General features: G+C 47.4%; 1 protein-coding gene across 1 annotated transcript in view; it reads left to right on the top strand.

Moving 5' to 3' along the window:
* Nucleotides 1-9,035, top strand: part of BCAR1 (BCAR1 scaffold protein, Cas family member) — an 84,008-nt gene that overhangs the window by 44,227 nt on the left and 30,746 nt on the right. The gene's annotated exons all lie outside the window — the stretch shown is intronic.

Raw genomic sequence — 9,035 nt, 5'->3', positions numbered from 1 at the left:
CTGATTGAGAGGTCGCAGGTTCGAATCCGAGGAGTGGGGTGAGCTCCTGCTGTTAGCCCCAGCTTCTGCCAATGTAGCGGTTAGAAAACATGCTAGGTTGGTACTGTTTCTGCAGGAAGGTAATGGCACTTTATGCAGTTATGCTGGCCACATGACCTTGGAGGTATCTATGGACAACACCCGCTCTTCCACTTATGAGCACCAGAGTCGGACATGACTGGACTTCACTTTAGCTGCTGAACTAGCTGATCAGGAGGTCACAGGTTTGAATCCGAGGAGTGGGGTGAGCTCCCGATGTTAGCCCCAGCTTCTGCCAATGTAGCGGTTGGAAAACATGCTAGGTTGGTACTATTTTTCTGGGAAGGTGACAGCACTTTATGCAGTCATGCCAGCCACATGATCTTGGAGGTGTCTATGGACAACACCGGCTCTTCCACTTATGAGCACCAGAGTCCCAGAGTCGGATACGACTGGACTTAACTTGAGCTGCTGAACTTGCTGATCGAGAGGTCGCAGGTTCGAATCCAATGAGTGGGGTGAGCTCCCGATGTTAGCCCCAGTTTCTGCCAACGTAGCGGTTGGAAAACATGCTAGGTTGGTACGATTTCTGCGGGAAGGTAACGGCACTCTATGCAGTCATGCAGGCAACATGATCTTGGAGGTGTCTATGGACAATACCAGCTCTTCCACTTATGAGCACCAGAGTCCCAGAGTCGGACACAACTGGACTTCACTTGAGCTGCCGAACTTGCTGATCGAGAGGTCGCAGGTTCGAACCTGAGGAGTGGGGTGAGCTCCTGCTGTTAGCCCCTGCTTCTGCCAACGTAGCAGTTGGAAAACATGCTAGGTTGGTACAATTTCTGCGGGAAGGTAACGGCACTCTATGCAGTCATGCAGGCAACATGATCTTGGAGGTGTCTATGGACAATACCAGCTCTTCCACTTATGAGCACCAGAGTCCCAGAATCGGACACGACTGGACTTAACTTGAGCTGCCGAACTTGCTGATCGGGAGGTCGCAGGTTCGAATCCGAGGAGTGGGGTGAGCTCCTGCTGTTAGCCCCAGCTTCTGCCAACGTAGCGGTTGGAAAACATGCTAAGTTGGTACTGTTTTTCTGGGAAGGTAACGGCACTTTATGCAGTCATGCTGGCCACATGACCTTGGAGGTGTCTATGGACAACACCGGCTCTTCTACTTATGAGCACCAGAGTCCCAGAGTCGGACACGACTGGACTTCACTTGAGCTGCCGAAATTGCTGATCGAGCGGTCGCAGGTTCGAATCCGAGGAGTGGGGTGAGCTCCTGCTGTTAGCCCCTGCTAACAGCAGTTGGAAAATATGCTAGATTGGTACGATTTCTGCGGGAAGGTAACGGCACTCTATGCAGTCATGCTGGCCACATGACCTTGGAGGTGTCTATGGACAACACCAGCTCTTCTGCTTATGAGCACCAGAGTCGAACACGACTGCACTTAATGTCAGGGGAAAACCTTTACCTTTACCTATATTAAAAATACGAAGAGGAGGAACATTACGTTTCAAACATGGGAGGCTTGCTGTATTTTCACAATCGGAAGCTCTTTCCAAAGGCTTTTCCTGGGTCCGATATGGTCCAGGGTGCCGTTTGGGGACATTTTAGGACAGAAAATGGATTGGGGAGACAGACGAGAACGTTGCCTTCTCTTTGAAAGGTGCCTTTCTTGGGAGATGATCCAACAGGAAACTCGGATCCGGTTGAAAGGGGTTTTACGTCAATGATTCATTCGGCTCATGGAGCAATTTGCAGGATGACTGTAGAGACGGCGTTGCGAGAGCAAAGCGGGGCATGTTGTAATCATTTCTGCGACAACAGCCTGCGAGCGGCAGCGTTTATCATGCTTTTTCGGGACAGGCAGGAAAGCGAGCTTTAACCCCTTTGTGGCTGCAAACATGGAGGGGAAAAGGAAGGATTTCTCTTGCGCTCTGGCTTCTTCTTCGCACATCGTTTGGTTTTTCCTCTCTCCAAGGAGGGAAGTTGGCCAAGCCAGCAATCTCCGTCTGTTTTCCTGACAACAACAACAGCAACATGCAAGAGACAAGCTGTTGCTTTGGATCATTACGGCTCAACCGCAAAAGCAACGGCAGCCTTGGTGTGGAGGAAAGCTGCGAATCGGGACACGATACGAATGGATTCTCCCCTATTACCTGTCGGAACGGATTCTCTCCTATGAACCATCAAGGTTGTTAAGATCATCTGGATCTTAACAACCTTGCTCTCGGTCCCACCACGTTCACAATCGCGTCTGGTGGGGAAGAGAGACAGGGCCTTCTTGGTGGTGGCCCCTCGGCTGTGGAACTCTCTCCCGATGGATATTAGATCTGCCCCTTCCCTCCTGACGTTCAGAAAGCTAGTAAAATCCTGGCTCTGGGCCATAGCATTCCCAGAAATCTGTCTCGAACTCAAAACCTTTAGACCCGATTCTATTATTTGAAGCCACCCTGCTTGCGCAGCGAGTTAAAGACCTTGGCCTGCACTTACAAACAATTGGTGCTGAACTGCTGAACTTGCTGACCAAAAGGTCGGTGGTTCGAATCTGGGAGTGGGGTGAGCTCCTGCTGCTAGCCCCAGCTTCTGCCAACGTAGCAGTTGGAAAACATGCTAGGTTGGTACTGTTTCTGCGGGAAGGTAACAGCGCTCTATGCAGTCCTGCTGGCCACATGACCTTGGAGGAGCTGGGGACAATGCCGGCTCTTCGGCTTAGAAATGGAGATGAGCACCAACCCCAGAGTTCGACACGACTAAACTTCCTAATGTTCATTTGAAATCTATCTCGAACTCAAAACCTTTAGACCTGGTCCTATTATTTGAAGCCCTCCCTGCTTGCGCAACGGGTTAAAGACCTTGGCCTGCACTTAAAAACAATTGGTGCTGAGCTGCTGAACTTGCTGACTGAAAGGTCGGTGGTTCGAATCTCGGAGTGGGGTGATCTCCTGCTTATTTGAAGCCCCCCCCCCCCCCCGCCCACTTGCGCAACGGGTTAAAGACCTTGGCTTGCACTTAAAAACAATTGGTGCTGAGCTGCTGAACTTGCTGACTGAAAGGTCGGTGGTTCAAATCTGGGAGTGGGATGAGCTCCTACTGTTAGCCCCAGCTTCTGCCAATGTAGCAGTTGGAAAACTTGCAAGGTTGGTACTGTCTCTGCGGGAAGGTAACGGCGCTCCATGCAGTCATGCAGGCCACATGACCTTAGAGGTGTCTATGGACAACGCCGGCTCTTCGGCTTAGAAATGGAGATGAACACCACTCCCCAGAATCGGGCACAACTAGACTTAATGTCAAAGGGAAACCTTTACCTGTTATTTGGGCATTTATGACCGCAAGTTATCTTTGTATCACCGCCTCGATCTTCTCTTTGCTACGTTGCACGAGCCCCGTGTGCAACAATATTTTGTTGCAGACCTTGCATTGGCTCATGCCATTGAGTGGCAGCTTGGTGCAGTTCTGATCCCAGGTTCAATTGGGGATATCTCCACTTTAAAAGGTTTTAAGGCAGAGGGGCAATTGCAGGAAAGACCCCTGACCGGAGAGACCGGTGACTCCGTTGGAAACGCCTGACGTGTTTGGCCGGAGGGAGCAATGCTTGGAATGCATGATGACTGCTGCGCCCAGGTGGAGGTGGGTTGCGCAGTCGAGATCCATATCTGGCCATTCTATGTTCCAACAAATGAAGCTGAAGTTGTAAGAAGGGAGCATGCAAGGCCTATTTCGGGGAGAGAAAAGAGGATTTGAGTCATTTGGAAGGAGGAGCTGGGGATGGGGGACTGGACAGTTGTCTTTCGAAGCTCTCGTCATCCTCATCATCATACAGCAAACAAGATCAAGATATACGTTTGTTAGTATGGATGTATTATTGTATTTGGGCATTGAATGTTTACCTTTTATGTTTGGAATCCACCCTGAGTCCCTTTGGGGATTTTATTTATTTATCGTGTCAGGAGCGAACCAAAACAGTTGTATTTATTATTTATTTATTTATTATTTATTTATTTCTCGCGCTTCTACCCCGCCCTTCTCAACCCCAGAGGGGGGACTCAGGGCGGCTTAAAAAAGGCACAATTCGATCTCCATAAGTCTCCCCCCCTTGATCCCACCCGCTTTGAGTTTCCCACAGATTCTCCGTTGCTGGCTTTCAAGAATGCAAGGCATTTCCCAAGCTTGCCCGAACCCTACCAGAGGAGGCCTCTTTCTGGAACAGATAACAGGACAGGAAAGCGCAAAACGCTGCGTTGCAAGGACAGGATCCGCATCCCGCCCAGCCCAAGGGAGAAGAACGGAAGGCGGATGGAAGAAGGGCCCCAATGGAGAGGAATATAGTCTTGGTTCGGAGCAGAAAAGGCAAGGGAAAGGAGGCTGTTCCCAATTGAGTTCCCATTTCTGAGCCTTGGCTTTCTGTCTATGTTTGGGGTCCCAGATCATGACTATAACATAGTGGTATCTGCAATGGTGCCAATAACATATAAAATAATAAACAACTCAAAGATATGGCCAGAGAGGATCAAGGATCTGTGAAATGTCCACAAAGGAGTACACTGGTTCAAATTGTTAAGGGTTGTGGCCCATTGAACTGCTAAACTTGCTGACCAAAAGGTCGCAGGTTCGAATCCAGGGAGGAGGGCGACTAAAATAATCAAGGGTCTGGAGAACAAGCCCTATGAGGAGCGGCTTAAGGAGCTGGGCATGTTTAGCCTGAGGAAGAGAAGGCTATTTATTTATCGTGTCATCAGCAACCATACCATTGTGTTACAATTCTAACAGAACAAAACAAACACAGAGATTAAAAAGGAAAAAAAAACACACACAGATTTTGCAAACTTGGTAGCTGATTAAATGTCCTTTGACCAGTATCTGGCCACTTGGAGTGCCTCTGGGGTTGCCGCAAGAAGGTCCTCCCTTGTGCATGTGGCAGGGCTCAGGTTGCATTGCGGTAGGTGGTCAGTGGTTTGCTCTTCTCCACACTCGCATGTCGAGGATTCCACTTTGTAGCCCCATTTCTTAAGGTTGGCTCTGCATCTTTTTGACCACTATCTGGCCACTTGGGGTGCCTCTGGTGTTGCCGCAAGAAGGTCCTCCATTGTGCATGTGGCAGGGCTTAGGTTGCATTGCGGTAGGTGGTCAGTGGTTTGCTCTTCTCCACACTCGCATGTCGAGGATTCCACTTTGTAGCCCCATTTCTTAAGGTTGGCTCTGCATCTTTTTGACCACTATCTGGCCACTTGGGGTGCCTCTGGTGTTGCCGCAAGAAGGTCCTCCCTTGTGCATGTGGCAGGGCTTAGGTTGCATTGCGGTAGGTGGTCAGTGGTTTGCTCTTCTCCGCACTCGCATGTCGTGGATTCCACTTTGTGGCCCCATTTCTAAAGGTTGGCTCTTCATCTCATGGTTGTTCAGCGTCTTCCAAATTGGCCAGTCTTCTGTGTGCCCAGGGGGGAGTCTCTCATTGGGTATCAGCCATTGGTTGAGGTTCTGGGTTTGAGCCTGCCACTTTTGGACTCTTGCTTGCTGAGGTGTTCCAGCGAGTGTCTCTGTAGATCTTAGAAAACTATTTCTTGATTTGAGTCGTTGGCGTTCTGGCTGATACCCAAACAGAGGATGAGCTGGAGATGCCTCTGCTTGGTCCTTTCACTATTGGCTGCTACTTCCCGGCGGATGTCAGGTGGTGCAATGCCGGCTAAGCAGTGTAATTTCTCCAGTGGTGTAGGGCGCAGACACCTTGTGATAATTCGGCATGTCTCATTAAGAGCCACATCCACTGTTTTAGCGTGGTGAGATGTGTTCCACACTGGGTATGCGTACTCAGCAGCAGAGTAGCATAGTGCAAGGACAGATGTCTTCACTGTGTCTGGTTGTGATCCCCAGGTTGTGCCAGTCAGCTTTCGTATGATATTGTTTCTAGCACCCACTTTTTGCTTGACATTCAGGCAGTGCTTCTTGTAAGTCAGAGCACAGTCCAGAGTGACTCCCAGGTATTTGGGTGCGCTGCAATGCTCCAGTGGGATTCCTTCCCACGTCATCCTCAGAGCTCGGGATGCTTGTCTGTTCTTAAGGTGAAAGGCACATGTCTGTGTTTTAGATGGGTTAGGAATTGTCTGGTTTTCCCTGTAATAGGCAGTAAGGGCACCTAAAGCTTTGGAGAGCTTCTGTTCAACCGTCTCAAAACTCCCTGCTTGAGCGGTGATGACACGCTCATCAGCATAGATGAAACTCTCTGTCCCTTCTGGCAGTGGCTGGTCATTTGTGTAGATGTTGAACATGGATGGAGCAAGCACGCTCCCCTGAGGCAGGCCATTCTTCTGTTTCCGCCATCTGCTTCTCTGGCCCTGAAACTCAACAAAGAAGCTCCTGTTTTGTAGCAGGTTTCCTATGAGGCGGGTGAGGTGGTGGTCCTTTGTGATATTATACATTTTTCTCAGGAGGAGGCCGTGGTTCACAATATCATAGGCTGCTGACAGGTCTATGGTCAAAATAGACTAATCAATAAAGAAAGAATTGAATAATAATAATAATAATAATAATAATAATAATAATAATAATGCAATTCTTTGCTGGTTTTATTGCAAAAGAAAACAACCACACTGATGCTCTTCACAACTGCAAGGAAATATTTGGGCACTCGACAGTTTGGGTCTTTCTCAGAATTAGCACATGACATTTTTTGCACAGTTTTAGTCCAAGGAACAGCTCAAAGCTTTGGTGCACGATCGCTCTTAAACATTCACAGTTACGTCCACACTTTGGAATGAATGCATTTTGACACTACCTGAACTGCTATGGTATAAAGTTGTGGAAACATGCATTTTGTAGTTTTGCTAGGTTTTGATTCGTCTCCAAAATAATGCCCAACATTGGGTTTTCAATTTCTCTAATTTCCTTTCGTGGTCAATTTTTTAAAAATATATTAGCCATCCCCTGCCATGCGTTGCTGTGGCCCAGTCTGTTGATTTGGAAAATAAAATAATGAGAAAGTGTTGGTTTCTAATCTATGTAATTTCTTGATGCTTGTGGGTAAACAGTATTTCTTGTTGTTTCTTTGTCAGTGTTGACGTGGAGAGTGTCTGGTTTGTCTATTCTGGAACAAGCAACATATCATTGTCCTTCTTTAGGGGTCCCTTTCAAATCTATGATACTATATCTCTCTCTGTGTGTGAATCATATCTATCTATCTATCTATCTATACCTATGGCTGGATGGCTCTTTGTCAGGAGGGCTTTGATTATGTATTCTTGCCCTGTGGAGGGAGTTGGACTGGGTGGCCTTAAATATTTTCTGTTGGTCATGGGGGTTCTGTGTGGGAAGTTTGGCCCAAATCTGTCATTGATGAGGTTCAGCATGAATTTTGATTATAGGTGAACTATAAATCCCAGTGACTACAACTCCCAAATGTCAAGGTCTATTTCCCCCAAACCCCATCTGTGTTCATATTTGGGCGTATTGAGTGCTTGTGCCAAGTTTGGTCCAGATCCATCATTGCTTGAGTCCACAGTGCTCTCTGGATGAAGGTGAACTACAACTCCAAAACTCAACGTCAGTGCTCACCAAACCCTTCTAGTATTTTTCGTTGGTTGTGGAAGTTCTGTTTGCCAAGTTTGGTTCAATTCCATCATTGGTGGAGTTCAGAATGCTCTTTAATTGTAGGTGAGCTGTGAATCCCAGTGACTACAATTCCCAAATGTCAAGGTCTATTTCCCCCAAACTCCATCTGTGCTCATATTTGGGCGTATTGAGTGCTTGTGCCAAGTTTGGTCCAGATCCATCATTGAGTCCACAGTGCTCTCTGGATATAGGTGAACTACAACTCTCAAACTCAAGGACAATGCCCACCAAACCCTTCCAGTATTTTCTGTTGGTCATGGGAGTTCTGTGTGCCGAGTTTGGTTCAATTCCATCATTGGTGGAGTTCAGAACGCTCTTTAATTGTAGGTGAACTGTGAATCCCAGTGACTACAACTCCCAAATGTCAAGGTCTATTTCCCCCAAACTCCATCTGTGTTCATATTTGGGCGTATTGAGTGCTTGTGCCAAGTTTGGTCCAGATCCATCATTGTTTGAGTCCACAGTGCTCTCTGGATGCAGGTGAACTACAACTCCAAAACTCAACGTCAGTGCTCACCAAACCCTTCTAGTATTTTTCGTTGGTTGTGGAAGTTCTGTGTGCCAAGTTTGGTCCAATTCCATCATTGGTGGAGTTCAGAGTGCTCTTTGGTTGTAGGTGAACTATAAATCCCAGCAACTACAACTCCCAAATGACAAAATCATAATTTTTGAGTGATGGCCACTCCTTGGGTTGTGAGACGTTTTGTTGCCCAATTTGGTGTGATTTGGTTCGTTGGTTCTTTTGTTTTTAAGGTACTCATTATGCACCGAGCATTTATATATATATATATATATATATATATATATAGATTCAATTTTTTCCTCCTCTATTTCCTCCGAATCCACTTTGAACCATTCTAAATCCTCCTTGTTTATCATCCCACAATCCCTAACAGCCAGTAGATCTCCAAAGAAGGAGACCTTGATGGTGATGATATTTGGATGGAGACTTTCTGGTTAGAACTCTTTGCTTTGTGATGCCTTGAATCGGAAACCTTTGCCCCGAGGAAACGGGCTCCGTCTCCGAGCCTGTCATCGTTTTGGGTGAGGCTCAAAGGGAATTCTTCGGGTGACTCACAGCTTTGGCGCTTCCTGCCTCCACTCTAGCGTAGCCGGCGAGAAATCCCGTTTTTGGATCCATAAAGCGGTTTGGAGAGCTTGCTTTCTCCTGCCCAATTGATTTTGAATGTTCCTCAATCTCAAAGCAGCAAGAGCAGGGACTCAAAAGGGAAAGGGCTTCCTAGTTCATGCTGGAAGTGAAAGGCATCTAGTCCAATCCTTGGTTTGTGCAAGAATGGAGAACTGACAAAGACATCGAAATACGCCAGAAACAAATAATAAATAGTAAAGTTAGGGAAGAATGCAAGTCAAGTTGGGAGGACTTGGATTGTGCCTAGATGGCAAAATG

Source organism: Anolis sagrei, chromosome 8, assembly GCF_037176765.1.
Source record: "Anolis sagrei isolate rAnoSag1 chromosome 8, rAnoSag1.mat, whole genome shotgun sequence".
NCBI lineage: Eukaryota > Metazoa > Chordata > Lepidosauria > Squamata > Dactyloidae > Anolis > Anolis sagrei.
This window is presented reverse-complemented; position numbering and strand designations above follow the sequence as displayed.